At 32.7% G+C, this 18019-nt stretch overlaps 1 pseudogene; it reads left to right on the top strand.

Moving 5' to 3' along the window:
* The first annotated feature begins 13814 nt into the window (after nt 1–13814).
* Nucleotides 13815–14339, top strand: LOC124922671 (annotated as a pseudogene).
* The last annotated feature ends 3680 nt before the right edge of the window (nt 14340–18019 follow it).

Raw genomic sequence — 18019 nt, 5'->3', positions numbered from 1 at the left:
CAACTCTCCTCCATTTTCTTGTCCTTTGATTTCCCCCGTCAATATCAGAGGAGAACGGATAATACTTAGTCTTGGAAGACCTAGTCGTTCCTTTTAAGAACAGATCAATCCGGATCTACAATGGGATCATCTTCAGGTACACTTCCGCTGCGTTATACACTAGTAGAAAATAGGTCATCTGTAACGTCTTCTAGTAACGGCGGTCGGACGCCCTTACTAAAAGTTTTTATTAGTAACGGTTATATAAAACCGTTACAGTTATTAATATATCTGTAACGGTTATATAAATCGTTACAGAAAAGTATTCACTTTAGTTCTTTGTGTTGCGTATCTGTAACGGTTTACTCCTAAAACCGTTACTAATAGACTATCTGTAACGGTTTCTATATAACCGTTACAGATATGACGCCGGCTTTTTAACTTCTTAACTAGTATCTGTAACGGTTTCCCACGATAACCGTTACAGATATGCCTTCAGCTTCAGCTATTCGTGTTTCATATCTGTAACGATTTTCCACCATAATCGTTACTGATATGCTGTCTGTAACGGTTTTGTACTATAACCGTTACAGATAAGCATTCAGCTTTAGTTCTTTGTGTTGCATATCTGTAACAGTTTCTGAATAACCGTTACAGATGGTAAGCCGACTTTTTAACTTCTTTTCTGGTATCTGTAACGGTTATGCAGAAACCGTTACAGATACCCATTAATAACCCGCGCCTTCTTCCTTTCTTTCTTTCTTTCTTTCTTTCTTTTCTTCTTCCGTTTTCTTCCGCGCGCTCCCGTTTTTCTTCCGATCATCCTGCGTTTTTCTTCCGATCATCCGTCGCCGGTAGAAGTCTCCGATCATCAGGTAAGTTCTCTCTTCCCTTCTTCTTTCCTCTTCTTGATCCGCAATCCGCCGGCCGCGGCCTGCTTCCTTCATCGCCGCTGTTTTCCTCGCCCGGTTCATTCTTCGCCGCTGCCGCTAGTTCATTGCCGCCGCCGCTAGTTCATTGCCGCCGCCGCCCGTTGACGAAAGGTAAACATTATTATTTCGCCCTTCCTTCTTTCCCCCTTACAGATTGAAAATACACCGCTGCCCGTTTGATATAATCATGGATTATCTTCTCTATATATTGGAATACAATCTTAATGTGGAAAAATAACATATTTTATGTTTCTTCTTAATCCTAAAAATTGAAGATGTAGTATTTGTATCCTAGCAAACTTAATCTTCTGTTCTAGAAGATTCCCAATCAAAAGCATTTGTTCTTATCAATGATTGCATTACTCTCAAGGATTAGGAATAGTGATGCGCGCTGCTATATATGATCAATGAAAAGCTGCATTTTGAATGTCTTATTATAATGAGTAAACCTTGTACTACTGTACAACTTGCTGCATTTTTATGTCTTAATTATGACCTTAGATATTAGGCAGGACTTATTATTGTATTCATTTTTGTTGTTTATTGGTAGAAAATGTTTGTTATGAAACATATAAACCAAAATTTGATTCTGTTGTTCTGCAGATCACAAATACTTCTTTGAAAGCAGTCCTAAAACTCCAAAATTTTGAGGATCTGGTTCTTTATGGGTGCTTTGGTATATATGATGATTGCTTAAGTGTCAACAAGCAACAGTGCAAATCACTAAAGGTAACATATTATTTTTTTTTGGGTGCTGAATCTAACAAATATTATACAGAAGAAAGAGTTTTTCGAAAGAAATTTACTAACATTTTCTTGTCCAATCCCAGACCTAGATTTTGAACTGTTGAATTCGTTCTTCACTACCGTTTGAACGGTATAATCAGGTATTCAATCATGTTACTTCTTATATATGTTGAACTGTTGAATCAGGTTTTCATTATCACTTTTTGCATTTGAACTGTTGAATCAGGTTGCATCCATTTTAATTCTATCGGGGTTTGAATTGGCCATTGTCTTTGCTGTCGCGGATTGTAATTTGCACTTCAAAATCCAGGTTAGTTCTTCAATGTTAGATTGTTAGTAGATTATTGATGTTAGGTTAGTGGATAATTTGTATGTTAGGTTAGATAATATTGAATGATAAGTTAAATTATTTGATTGTTAGATTATTGGATTGGTAGATTAAGTTAGATTATTGATGGATTGTTGGTTTATTAGATTATTGCATGTTTGGATTATTAGATTAATAAATGATTTGTATGTTTGATTATTGATATTAGGTTGTTGGATTGGTAGATTAATTAAGTTAGATTATTGATGGATTGATGGATTGTTGGTTTATTAGGTTATTGCATGTTTGGATTAGTAGATTAATAAATGATTTGTATGTTTGATTATTGATGTTAGGTTGTTGGATTATTAATTTGTATGTTAGGTTAGATGGAAATCCCAGACAAAACATGGATGACTATACTTCGTACCGATCCTAAATAAAGATAACAATCCTGAAGATGATGTGTTGAGGCATCCTGCTAATTCAATGACATGGAAGACCTTTGATAACTTGTACCCAAATTTCTCAACAGAACCTCGAAATGTGCGACTTGGTTTGGCTAGTGATGGTTTTCAACCTTTTGCTAGCGGAAAAACATCGTACAGCATTTGGCCAGTTATTCTCATCCCTTACAACGTCTCTCCTACCACATGTATGGATAAAAACAATTTTCTTCTTTCAATGCTAATTCCAGGACCAAAAAGTCCCGGTGATTATATTGACGTATTTCTAGAGCCACTTATTGAAGAGTTGACGGAATTGTGGAATACCGGTGTGAAGACATACGATGCAAGCAGAAAACAATATTTTAATTTACGGGCAGCTCTTATGTGGACTATTAATGATTTCCCGGCTTATGCAAATTTGTCTGGATGGAGTACAAAGGGTAAATTGGCATGTCCGTCTTGTAATCAGAACACCGCGTCTTTGAGGTTAACAAATTGCCAGAAGGAGTGTTACATGAATCATCGACGATTCCTCCCGTCTAATCATCGATGGCGCAAAGAGACCGATACGTTTGACGGGCATACGGAGCATAGAGATCCTCCTGTACTATTATCGGGTTACGAAATTCAATTGCAAGCGCGAGATCTAAAGGAAATTTGTTTGACAAAGTACCTGCCTAAGAAAACGAAAGTTATACATGAATCCCGAGGTGATAATTGGAACAAATTCAGTATATTCTTTCAATTGCCTTACTGGAAATCTTTAATGTTGAGACATAATTTGGATGTAATGCATATTGAGAAGAATATATGTGATAGTTTGTTGGGAACTTTAATGAATTTCAAAGAAAAGACCAAGGATGGAATTAAAGCAAGGAAAGATTTGGTCATAATGAACATAAAACATTCCTTACATCCGGTTGAAGTTGATGGTGTTCTTCGGTGTCCGCCGTCCCCCTATGCATTGTCCTTAGAACATAAGAAACGTTTATGTCAGTTTTTGAAAGATATTAAAATGCCCGACGGTTTTTGTTCAAATATTGGGGCGTGTGTAAACATGGAGGAGAAAAAAATATCAGGATTGAAGAGTCACGATTGTCACATTCTATTACAATATCTCCTTCCACTAGCTACACGTGGCCTACTTCCCGATGATGTGTACGATGCCGTGGTGAATTTAGCAAGGTTCTTTCGGTTGCTTTGCCAAAAAAGTTTACAACGCGGGCAATTGGAAACATTACATGACGACATTGTCTTGACACTTTGCAAATTGGAGAAGATCTTTCCACCTTCTTTCTTTGATATAATGGTGCATTTGCCAGTTCATTTAGCTTTTGAAGCTTGTCTTGGAGGGCCCGTTCAGTATCGATGGATGTATCCAGTTGAACAATATATGAGCACACTCAAGAAATACCTTAGGAACAGGAACTTTCCAGAAGGTTCAATCAGCGAGAGTTACCTTTTGAATGAGAGTATGAGCATGTGTGCCCGATATTTGGACGATCAAGAGTCAAATGATGAATCCATAAATACAAGTACAACATTCTCCATTTTCATCACTATGGAAGACTTATCTAATGGCACATCCTACACATATGAACCGGGTGATCGTGAGCGTGCTCATTGGTACATTTTAAAAAATTGTCGCGAAGCTGAAGAATATTATAAGTAAGTCCATTAATGTCATTATGAGCTATGATTTAAGTAATAATTTAATCTGTCATTTGCGCAGCGATTTCGTTCAATCGTGCCCTCCTAATATTTCCAATGAGGCTCGGGATAAACAATACGTTAGATATTTCCAAGAAAGAGTAAGTAATCGTCTCAACAATTTTTTTTTTTAGTATATGACAATTAGTTTAACAATAATTTCTAATGAATATATAGGTGGAGCAACTAACCGATCAATCCGATAGGACAACGAATCTTAAGATTTTAGGACGTGGGCCTACATTGTATGCAAAGAAATATAACTCGTGCAAAATAAATGGGTACAAATTTAACACTGAAAAACATGACGAGAGCTTGACTACCCAAAATAGCGGGGTTTTGGTTGTTGGTAATAATAGGACCGAGACTATTAACTACTATGGAGTGATCAATGAAATCATAGAAGTGATATTCTTTTGTGGAAGACGAGTGATTCTTTTCAAATGCAAATGGTTTGATGTTTATCACAAAGATCGGGGCATTAAAGTTGATAAGTATGGTTATGTTAGTATAAATATCAACAGGATTCTACAGACTCAATTAAATGAACCATTCATAATGGAAAGCCAAGCACAACAAGTCTTTTACTCTACAGATATGGCATCAAGGCTTGAATGGAAAATTGTGACACCAATAAATCCCCGTTATTCTAATTAAGGTTGAATTAATTTCTATGAAGGGTTACTTGTAAATTTGTCTTATAAACATTACATTCAATATTTACAGCTATCATGGCACCTAAAAGAATGCAAGGTAAGAGTTTAAGCAGCGCGCTACACGAGCTTGTACGAAGGACCGAGGAGCATTCAGAAGATCTCGTGCAATTGTGTAACTCTGTCGGGGAAATTGATTTGGACCTTGATGATGTTATGAATGTTGATAGTGTACCCAACACTATCCCCGCTGATGATGATGATGATGAGACACAGCCCCCGTCTGAGGAGCAAGATGGAGGTACTTGTGTTTTTGCTTAAGTTAGTTGTTGTGATCCTATATAATTTTTTGTTTAATTTTAGGATCTATTTCGAGAAGGAGACGGGGCAAGAACAAGAATAAAGTTGTTGGTAGATTGCAAGCGGGGCAAAAGATGACTCTTCAATTTAACCCTGTTGATGGTAAACCAATGTGCGAGAATAGGACAGCTTGGTCGAGGCATATTGGGAGTGTCATTCGAGACTCCAATGCACTACCTCATAGGACTTTGCGTTGGTCGGACCTGAGCTCCACACAGCTAGATCACATATGGATGGCTATCACGGTATATAACTTTTTATATTATTAAGTCCATTATGTATTCAACACAATCTATAATCGTATTTTAATGTTCACTATTTAGGATCCTTTCGTGGCTGTGGGGGATGACATCAACAACTATCGAAGACAAAGTTTATTTCAAGGCAACAAATTATGGGATAGATGGAGATGTCATTGGAACACCATGTACATTAAATCCCGTGATGGTGACGAGCAAGCAATTAGGGCAAATTCCCCTCCCGAGATCGAAATTAGTGATTGGAATTATCTACTTGATCGTCGCTTTCTCACGCCGGAATTCAAGGTAAATTAATGTGTTTATAAATAGCTCTTACATTAATCATTCATTAAACACAAATATTTTCTTATTTGCAGAAAACAAGTGCTGTGAATGCGCAAAATAGGTCGCATGTTGTGTACAAGAATCATGCGGGCAGCATCTCATTTTCGCAAGTGAAGAAGCAAATGGTTCGTTTTATCATTGAATAACAAAGTTTATAATGTTATTACGTTTTTATTAATTATTAAATTTGTACAGGAGAAGACTACCGGTACGTCGCCTAATTTTGCGGAATTATTTCTGCACACTCATACAAAGAAACCGACTCTGCAAGATCCAAATCCGGTGGTTCCCCCTATTATTCAAGAAAAAGTGGTAAGTCGTGTTTATTAGTTATATTTCTTTTATTTATTTTATGTATGTATGTAATCGAATGTAATTTGTGTTTGTAGACTGCCTTGCGAACTGCTATAGAAGAAGACCCGAATAGAAATGAATTGCAGTCGGCTGAGTGCGCATTCGGGTCTCAAGGACATGGGCGAGTTGTGGGTTTGGGCTCCGGTGTCACACCTAGATCTTTTAGACCTGATGCTCGTGGTGGTACTAGCACACAGCGCGGTGACACGCAAAACACACTTTTACTTGAGGAGATACAGAGGATGCGAGAGGAGCGTGAAGCTAAGAAGCTTCAGTCACGGAGAGAGCGCGAAGAAGCCTTACTCGAGCGTCAAATGGAGCGTGAGGAAGCACAAAGGCAGCGTGAAATGGAGCGCGAAGAGTTATTGATGCAGTGTGAAGATGAACGTGAAGAAGCTCGAAGGGAGCGTGAGAGAATGCGGGATGAGATGCTTGAGATGAGATCGACAATGAACTTCTTATTATCCAGGATTCCCCGTGATCAACTTCCACCTGCCCCTCCCACTCGAGATGATGCCCCTCCTACTTAGAGATGATCCCCTTCCTCGTGATCGTCGCTTTCCCACTTCAATTCTGGTCAGTTTAAATGTAATTTGAAATACGTTAATTAATGGTTTTTGTGAATTTGTGATATGATTGTAGTTTGTGGATGATTATTGTTTTGAATTAATGATTGTATTTTTGGGTTTTTGGTTATTGATGATTGTAGTTTTTGGTTTTTAGTTATTGGTTATTAATGATTGAGGTTTTAAATAGGTAAAAATTGTAAAAAAAAAAATTTAGGTTTTAGTAACGGTTAAATAATTACAAAAACCGTTAATATAAATCTAACTGTAACGGTTTAAGAAATAAAAAACCGTCACAGAAACAACACGAGCATCTGTAACGGTTTTCGAAAACCGTTACAGATAAAATCAGTCTTTCAGTAACGGTTTTTAGCCGGCTAAAACCGTTACTGTTGTTCCATTACTATCTGTAACGGTTTTCGAAAACTGTTACAGATGCTCGTGTTGTTTCTGTGACGGTTTTTACACGGCTAGAACCGTTACAGTTATTCAATGACTATCAGTAACGGTTTTCGAACGCCGTTACTGATACCTGTGAAGTTTCTGTAACGTAATTTTTTGTAACGATTGGTAACGGTTTTATTTGCCGTTACAAATAAGTTTCAGTAACGGCGTTTGATGCTTTTAGTAACGGTTTTAGCCCTTACTAATACGCATTTTTCTACTAGTGATAATTATAGTCTATATTAATGATTAGGATAATGATAAACATTCTATCAATTCCATCTTACAACACGTTTTTGGGAAGGTCATGGAAGATATATGCCCGAACCGCGTTTATTAAGTCGTATTTCAATAAGAATATCGACCAAACTGGTTGGTTAATTTTCAACGATGAATCGAACGTCGATAAGTTATGCTATAGACAGGGCCTTCTCGTTTATTTTTGGGGCGATCTAAGATTTGGGACCTAAATTTGAGAGGGAGAGAGTCGAGTAGAAAGAAACATAAAACCTAATTTATTTATTTTTTATAGTACTGTATAAAAAAAAAAATTGCCCTTCTTAATTTTGGAGTCCTGTGCAGTGGCCCATCTTGCCCACCCTAATAGCCGGCCTTAGCTATAAGAACAACGGGCCTGGATATTCTATTTTGAAAAGAGTTAATTGGAATGGGTATCAGGTTATGGGTTATTTGGAGGCTCAACAATACTCTGTTTCAAAAGCTCATAGATGGTTGTGGCTTCCAAGTACCAAAGTGCCTTATGACCCATGGATTTAAATATATATAATAATTATGTAACTATTTATTACATTTATACAATAAAATAAATAATATATCTAGATTGATTTCAGATAAAAATTCCTTTGTTTTACACATGTCATAATAACAAGTGTTGGCGAATAAATGCATAATTTGAACGCCATCACTAAATATCTGGTTTTTCTTTCGAACAAAATGATTCAAATAAGATGATCGGAATAGAGACTCATCGACTCAAACTAACCAAAAACGCAATCTCAGTCCAAACTTGTCAACAGTGATGTTTCACTCCGGTATTACTCACTAAATATCTATCCTGTTTCAAAATAAACTCATCATATAGTGGGACTACAGTGTGCAGTTTATTATTAAATATTCAGACGTATTTAATAATACTCAATTTCTTTAAATTGCTAATGCTGATTAAGTGTGATATGTTTAATCGTTTTAAAAGTATTCTTATTATTTGTTTTAACTTATATTAAGTTAAATATTAAGATATGTTTGATTTTAATTTATATACATTAATAACTTATTCATAAAATTACTGTAGTAATTTATTAAGTAATTACGAATTATTCATGTTTATGTGCCGAATCAAAGTAACCCATAAATATGTAATGATTTTTTTTAAAATAAAAATTATACTAACGGACATTCATACTTTTGATTTTGCCTAGATTCCTTTTTTTTTTAAATATCATAGAGTTGTCATGAATTAATAATATAAATAAGGTCTAAAGCAATCTTTAATCTAGTAATATGAATATTATTTATTAAACATATAACTATAAAATCACCATAAAAAAATCACCAATACTATTTTATTAGCATTATTTTTTTTAACAACTTTTGTATATTTTTTCTACTAAGAAACATATAAAGGCATTTGAGTTATTTAAATAAATCTTAGTTTATTTAGAAAACATATTGAATAATGTTGATTTTGAATTAGAAGTGATGAATTTTTAAAAAAAAAAACACTTAAAATTTATTAATATATAATTATAATATATATTTTTTTTAAATAAATGATATATTAGCATAAAACATGTAATTAATGAGAATGAATAAAATGATATTTTATTATAATATTTTTTTATAATTGAATAAAAACTCTAAATGACATTTATTTTAAAAAAGAATATTATATTCTTTCTAAAAAAGGACCAGAAGAATATTCTAAATAAATAAATGAACATTATAGATTTACTGCAAGCTACAATATTAAATATGTCGACATTGACCAAATATTTATAAATTGTATATATAACTGCATGGAATAATTAGTAATATCTCCAAATTACTATTATAAAATTCTATTAAATTTAAATTTCCATGAGAGACCCAAAACAAAATATAAATTCAATTGAAAAAAATATGTAGAAAATTTCAATGTTTGACTGTACTTACATTTACTAAATTATGCTAGATTTCAAACTCCTTCCTAAAATAATCATTGTGTAGTTAGTATATATATAGTTAGAATGTAACACACTTGATAGAGCAAAAAATACATCTAAAATCCAAATGTCTACCAATACCAATGTTGTTAGTTCCATTTTCTTTATATTTTTTTCTCTCATTTCACTAGCTTACTCAAAATCTTGTACTCCAAGCCAAGACTTATCTTGTTGGTGTCACGAATTGCCATATCCAGCGCAATGTCTCTACCACCTCAGCCAAGAAAGCAGACTTAGTCCATTTGTTATAAACGGGGAACGCGATTTCCTAAGAGTGACATTGAAGGCAGCCCTAACCGAGGTTTTGAGAGTGCGCAAAAGTGTAGAAAATGTACCTGAAAAAATGGGTGCATGGTTCGACTGTTCAAATCTCTACGATCTTGCCACCCTCCAACTAAACAACACTCTGTACGTCTCCAACAATCACACAGATTCCGATACACAATCATGGCTTAGCGCAGCCTCCACGAATATTCTCATTTGTGAAAGAGAAATTTCCCAGATTATCAATCACATTACCCCTCTATCGAGAAACAACATAACGGCTCTAATAAGGAATTCACTTACCATTAACCATGAATGGTCGGAACAGGCGGTTGATCACAATATCCGACAACATATTCCTAACAAGTTGGTTCTTGGAAACGAAAAGAAGTCGACAAAAAGGACGTCAATATTTTCCAAGGTAGATATTGTAGTGGCCAAGGACGGAACTGGTAACTATAAAACCATACAAGAGGCTATCACTAATTTGAGAAGATGGAAACGGAAGGATGACATGAAATATGTCATTTCTATTAAATCGGGAGTGTATCATGAGAATATTCTAATCCCTAAGAATCTTAATAACGTCGTAATGGTTGGAGACGGCATAAAAAAAACTATAATTACTGGTGAACGCAGTGAACCAAAAGGTTTTAGTCTCATCGGATCTGCAACTTTCGGTACTCTTCTATCCTCGTCATCTATTTTAATTTTTTTATTTCATTTATTCATATTACCTCCCTAAACTATTCCTTCGATTTTGATATATATTATTGATAACATTTTAAAAAAATTGTTCAAATCTTTGACTAACGAATATGTGGTCCTATAACGACGGAGAAAACGTCGTTATAGTATAGTGACGAGGATACCGTCCCTAATTTAGGGGTTTAAATCAAAATCAAAATTTAAGCTTTCAAAAAGCTGGACCAAATCCGTAGTTAATGATAAAATTACCGTCGCTAATATCTGAAAAGAAATGTTTGCCGACGGTAAATACGTCGTGAATAGTATTAACGACTTGTATTAATATCATTATTTGAAATTTGGTTTTTCTCTGTAAGATTTACTACATTAAACTAAACATCTACACCTTAACAAAATCTCAGCCGTACAAGGCTCGGGATTCATTGCGCAGGGCATAACCTTTAGGAACACAGCTGGTCCGAAGGGTGGACAAGGAGTGGCAATGGCTTCCTTTTCGGATCACTCTGTTTTTTACCGATGTAGCTTTGAGGGATACCAAGATACCCTTTATGCAGCTTCCGGTAGACAATTATATCGCGAATGTTTCATAATAGGGACTGTGGATTTCATTTTTGGAAATGCAGCAGCCGTGTTTCAAAAATGTACCATAAAGACAATGAACCGAGCCTTAGCTGTGATAACTGCTCAAAGTAGGGAGTTTACATATGAGAACACGGGTTTCTCGTTTCAATACTCGTTGATAATCCCCTCAAACAACACATTTTTGGGACGACCTTGGAGGAATCATGCTCGAGTTGCGTTTCTTCAGTCATTTTTCAACAAACAAATCAATCCAGCAGGCTGGTTAAAATTCGCCGGATCTTCGGATGTGAACAATTTGTGTTATAGAGAGTATAAAAATTTCGGCCCTGGATCTTCAACTCGGAAAAGAGTAAATTGGAAAAGCTATAGGGTCATGGGTGACATAGAGGCTCAACAATACACTGTTCCAAAGCTCATAGATGGTTGGTCATGGCTTCCAGATACCCTAGTGTTCGAATGATCCATGGTTATGAGACTCAAAGAAATTAGTAGTAATTGGGGGGATTAATTTCACATAATTCAACATTTCTTTAAAATCAATGTATAATTTTTATTATAATATTTTAGTTTTAATTTAATATTATTTCGGACATATACATTATTGATTTGTTTGACAATAAGGCTAAATAATATTTTCCCTTTTGTTTGTATCATGATCAGGCGGATTTTTACTGAAAACTAGCACGATTCACAATTTTCATTCTGAATGAGAATCAAACTTATATAATCTCAAATAACTCAATTTACTATATCATACATACATAATCATCTTAGGGCTGATTCGGATTTAAGTTATTGGTATAACCTAAGGATGACAATTTGAAACCGCCTCGCGAAAACCGAACCGAATTGTCCCGTTTGGAACGGTTTTCCCCCGAAACCAAATGGAGTTGGGGCGGGGATAGTATTTATGTCCCCCACCCGACCCGACCCGATCTCATCCTGATTCTTCCCCGATCACTATAAATATAATTAAATTTATTAAATTACTAATATATTTCTTTATTCATTATTTCTTTATTCATTGTATTTTATAAGAGTGTATATTTTATAAGAGTGATAAGTTTATTTCTTTATAATAATATAAAATTTCAATATATTACCATATATATTATATTAAAAAAATCGTTTATATAAAAAAATTTAATTATTGGTGCCCCGCGGGGATTTTTCGTAACCGAAAAAAACCGAACGAGGCGGGATGGTATTAAAAAAATCCCCGAAATGAAAACGGGGCGAGGATGATAAATGCATTCCCCGTCCCATTGACATTCTTGGTATAACCTGATTATCTTAAAGGTATTAATATATAATTATAAAATAATAAAGAATAATTTAAAATAAAGAATATTTTAATATTTTAATTATTAAATTGAATAATATTTTATATATATTTTTATCTAATTTCATTAAAAATGTCTCAAGTAGAAAAATGAAATAATCGTTTTCAATGAGAAAAAAATATCTGGCTCAACACAATTACATTGTAATGTTAAGAACAATAAATAAAATGAATGTAACTATTTTGCATTATACTGGTTGATATTTTGTGACTTCAGCATAATCAATACTAAGACATTGCCAAGCTTCTTAATTTTGTTGGGTGATTGAGATTCTTTTCATGTGCAATTCGTTTCAAATATCTTGCAAAAAAAATCCATTTGTACATCTAACCCATAAGAAGATTATTACATTTCATTTTTACCATATTTGGTATACTAAGGAATTAAAGGTACTCTTGAGATGTTAACTACAAACATACAAACAGGTTGCTTATAATTTTTCTATCTATCCATTCTGGGACATGTGTCATTTTTCTAGAAAGTTAACAAAGTTCATTGTTGTTGCGAGTGTTCATATATTGATTGTGAATGAGAAACTTTATGAAATGGTTAGTCGTCTCCATCTCCGTTGTGCATATGACACAGTATGCATTCGGTATAGTTAGCCATGAACTTGTTCATTTTGTCTTTTGTCATTAGATTACGGTACATAAATTAAAGGATAAAATAGTGTCTTAATGCGACTTTGAGAGAACACACAACATTGTGATAGTGGACAATAAGGATGTGAGCTAGGAGTACATCCCTAGCTTTGCGAGAGAGAATTTTTTCCGCCCTTTTCAACTTTTTAATTTTGAGTATCGCGCTTCTATCACAAAGGACGAAGTTTGCACATGTGTGAGGATGTATCTTCCTTCTTATACTAACCCTAAAACTTCAGACTATTGTCCATAATTATGAATATCTTCTATACTTGATCAATTGGAGTCTCCATTCATTTTTAGGTTCTCAAATTCTGTTTTGAGGCATATGGATTGACATTCTAATCAAAGCTACGTGAACGTTTCACATATATCTTGTTTATCTCTCAATGTGTATTCAATCAACTTTTTACCATATTATTTTGTAGTCATTAATTTTTTCATTGACCATAATATTTTGTTTAAACATTGTCAAATTCATAATAACACATCTTCAACCATGTTATTTAAATTGTGATATGTATTGAGTCAAAATTTCATATATATTAAAATGTTAAATATAAATTTGAGAAATTAAATATAACTAAAATTATGATAATAATTATATTATATATAATATTCTTTTATATAAAATAATAATTTAAACGAATTATTTTTTACAACGAATTACCCCTTAAACTTTTTGAAAGGTCACCAATAACCCTCAAATTATCAAAAAGGGTCACCAAAGGCCTTTTTGTCAAATTTTTCCGTTTCAACAGTTACAACATAACGCTTAATAAAAAACTTCATTTTCAACCATTATTCTCCCTCTACAGATTTACAAAAGAAAAATAGAGTCATCTCTCTCCTTCGCTCCAGTTCTCAGTCTCATCTTTCGCTAAAGATCATGTAGGAGTCTTAAGATCCATTTTCTTTCGATCGAGCACGAATCTACCTTTAAATCAATCGTCGCTCTAGCTAGTACGAAATTATCTCAAAAGCCATCCTCGATCAAGTACGAATCTATCTCCATCTCCATTGTTGCTCTAGGACATTGCTAAAATGTCTTGGGCAGGACCAGAAGATATTTACTCGTCAACATTCTTGCAAACTATCTTGATAAGAAGTTGATTGTATTACTGCGAGATGGAAGAAAGCTTATGGACATACTTCGTTCCTTTGACCAATTTGCAAATGCGGTGGTGTAAGATACTTATGAATGAGTTATAGTTGGTGATATTTATTGTGGCATCCTTTAGGTCTATATATTATTCGAGGAGAGAATGTGGTTCTAGGTGAAATGGATTTGGAAAATGAAGAATTTCCTCCTCACATAACCACTATTTAAGTTGCAAAAATAACAAGGGTGCAAAAGGTGGAAAGGGAAGCTTCGAATTTGAAAGATACAATGAGAAGGAGAATGGAATTCCTTGACATGGATTAATTGATTAATTGATGATTTTTGTGATTGTGTATTTATGAATTCATCCATTTTGGTCGGGTCTTTTAGTCCAAACCACAAAACCTACCTACCTAATATCGTATTTCTTCTTTTTCATAGATTTGCATCATTCTTTGTAATGAGAAGCCTTAGTTGAGAGAGAATGGTTTGATAAAGAAGCATTAAGTTGCGATAAATATTTATATTTTTAAGAATTGTGCGAGAGAAGGGTATGCTAGAGGGGTAAAGAGAGACAGGAGATAAAGATCATAGTATTAGAGCAATGCCTTGGATGATTAGACTTAGAAATTGCGGTTTTTGTTTCAATCGAGTATACGGTAAGTACTTGTTGTTGTATACCCAGTTCATAGCAGAAAACCAATATGTAAATATTTGTGTTTGATTTGTTGAATGTATTCACATTATATGGTAGATTATTTGTCTTTTTAACTATAGTGTGTAAAAGATGATTATTGATGTTTGTAGTACTTTTTAATGAATATTATTAATCTAACATTGATGATGCTATTGTTTAATCATATTTACATTTTTATCTTATTTAACATTATTGTAAAATGCAAAAAAACTTAAAATAGAAAGTTGTAATTGTTTAAAATTCTATTTTAATATATAAATACTTTAAAAAAAATTATTTATAGATTGCAATAAAACAAATTATCTTTAAATTTGGTCATAAAACAAAATAGAAAAGAGTCAATATTGAATATGTTGATAGTTTTGGGGAGAAATAATTCAAGGGTTAACAAATAAACTATCAGAATAGTTTGAGGGCCAAACGTAATCTATCATAATAGTTGAAGGCCTCTTAGTTATAATTGTTATGTTTAACGAAAAAATTGACGGAAGGACCATTAGCAGCGACCCTTTCTAAAAATTTGAGAGGCAATTTGTTTTCAACAATAATTTAAAGGCTAAAAGTAATTGATCAAAGTAATTTGAGGGTGACCTAAATTTAAGGGTAATATGTTTTAAATGAATTATGTATTGAATAAATATTTATGAAAATGATTAATAATGATAATATTTATATTATTCTATGTTAAATTATATTATATAAAAATAATAATTTAAATACATAAGTATACATATAAATAATTAAATTTAGAATGTTTTTAATAATTAATTATAATATAATAAAAATGTTTAAAGGATTAATAAAATAATTGTACTTAAATAATAAATTATATTAATTTAGCAAAAAAAAAAGTTAATTTAAAAAATTAAATTAAAATTAATTTAGAAAATTTGAAAAGGTTTAGGTGACTTAAGTATGGAGAGAGAGGACGTATTTAAATTTATTTAAAAAATAAAAAGTTCAATTGACATGTCACTTATATTAAATGAAATGTCACTTATATTAAATGAAAGTTTAATTTTAATGTATATGCAAATTTTATCCAATATAATAATTTTTTTATTATTTTTTATTTGTTTTGAAAAAGTAAATTATATTTTATACAAAAAAATCATTAATTTGGTCCATTAAATTTTAAGTAAAATATCTTTTTATTTAATTATAAAAAAGTATAAAAAAGTTAAATAAGTTGGTATACCCAACCAGATTTGAATGTTTGATTTTAAAATATATATTTATAAGTATGTATAAAAAAATTCATAAAAATATTTAAATAAAAATTTAATTTAAAATAATTTTATTATTATTAACTTTATAATTTGACCATAATGTAAATAAAACGCATAACATTATAAATATATATCAACTTCTTTTTATTAATAATAATAATTACAATATTTATATAATTTTAGTTTTTCTCTCGTCTATTTCTCACTACATTTTTCATTTCATATGAATGTTGAATCCTCTGCATATGTCCACCCTTATCTTTACATAGACCCTCGTATCTAGCCAATCTAGAGTTTCCTACGCAGCATGACCTGTGTTTATCAATCATAAAATTAAGTGAGTTTTTTTTTTAATTAATTAACAGCGACTTATATAACTTAAAAAACTAACCAGTTAATTTAGCTTGAGCCAGCAAGACGACGTAGATCTCTCAGGCTATGAATACGCACAAAGCATTTGATGATCTTTCGGAGCCCTAACAAGTATTAGAAAATCAAAATTTAAAAATCAGGACCTTTCATTTTTCATAATTAATCGTTTAAAAGTTAATAAAAAAATACACAATATTTTATACCTTCTATACTTTGATTTAGTCTTAAATATACGCTCTTGAGTTTCGGTTGATTCTCAATAAACGACGATACGTCAAAACAACTCATGAATGTGTCAAATCTTAGATAGCATCAAAACCATGATATGTCTATACATATCCATGTAAAACTAAAGATGTGAGCATCTGCCCTGAGTAAATGAGTGCTTCTAGAGAGAAAAGAGGATGCAACACATTATATGCATACAACCAATGACCCGTGAGCTATTTTCTTTAGCATAAACAACGACATATTTATATACAATACTAGGGCTCTACTTCTCAATACACGCGTGAGCTTAATTCGGCACAACCCTGAGCGCATGGGCCTTTTGGCCCAACCTTAAGGTGCAAGTTGCAAGTTCTATTAAGTTATTAATGTGATTAACCGTAATAATCAAACAATGAACAAAACATCCTATAAATTTGTCTTTAACATTCATATGTTTGTCTAACCCAAACATTGATTTTCTTTCATGATTTGTTTATCTTTATTAAAGACTTGTCAATCTTCTTCAACCATTTGTCGATTTTCTACCGATATCCATCTAGTCTAGTAGTCTAGCAAAAACTCTCAAATTAGACGTTGCCTTCATACTAAAAAGAATTAATAATTGATGGATGATTCTTTCTTTACAACTGATCTTTTATGAAAATTGGCAATCTCCTCCTACTTCTGAAAATAGAATTGATATCTCAAATATAAATTTAGGTTAAATCAGTTGTCTAATAATGGAAACACAAGATGTGATCAGAGGCGGATCTATGTAGCCCACCTCCGAAGAAGAAGAAAAATTATGTTAGAAATGTGATACTATCCAATAATTTTTTTAATTTTCAATATAATTAAGTATTTGTTTATTTAATTGTTAAAAAGAATGGTAAAACTTACATTTATTCACTCGTTTTATTAAAAAAAATCGTTATTATTTTTAGGCTCAAAATCATAGATCCGTCCCTAGATGTGACACCAATTATTATAAAATAAAGAACAAAAGAAATTATATAAGAGAAGTATAGAAGATACAGTGCTACAAGTAAAAATGATTCAAGAAGATTGATCAAAGCTCGTCTAATAAATACTCTTTTCTAGTCTAGAGACAACAATATGTAGATATCCCTAGTCTCCTTGAGAAATACTAGGTTCGAGCCCGTTAGACGATAATACGTGTCTAGTTAAATGGTTAAATGTGTATTCAGATTATATGTTTAACTCCTCGTGTCCATATTTTTTGGAAGCGCTTTAAGTTTAAACGGGGAACCATAGTAGTGGGGTTTCATGCTAGTTCTATTAACAAAAGGAGAGCCAAAAAAATTCAGGAGGCACAAATTCATAAAGACAAAACTAAGTGACAGAATGCAATGAAAGACGAGATAAAGTCATTGCAAGAAATGAGACCATATGAGCTAGCAGAGCTTCCCAAGGGCCGAAAGACACTGAGAAAAAAATGGGTGTTCTAGCTAAAGTGATATTAAAATGGAGAAATTATGGAGTACAAAGCCCGATTTGTTGTAAAGGCTTTTGGACAGAAACAGAGCATCGACTTTAAGGAGTT

Source organism: Impatiens glandulifera, chromosome 1 (genome assembly GCF_907164915.1).
Source record: "Impatiens glandulifera chromosome 1, dImpGla2.1, whole genome shotgun sequence".
NCBI lineage: Eukaryota > Viridiplantae > Streptophyta > Magnoliopsida > Ericales > Balsaminaceae > Impatiens > Impatiens glandulifera.
Note: the sequence above shows the minus strand (reverse complement) of the source record. Positions and strands in the feature narration are given on the sequence as shown.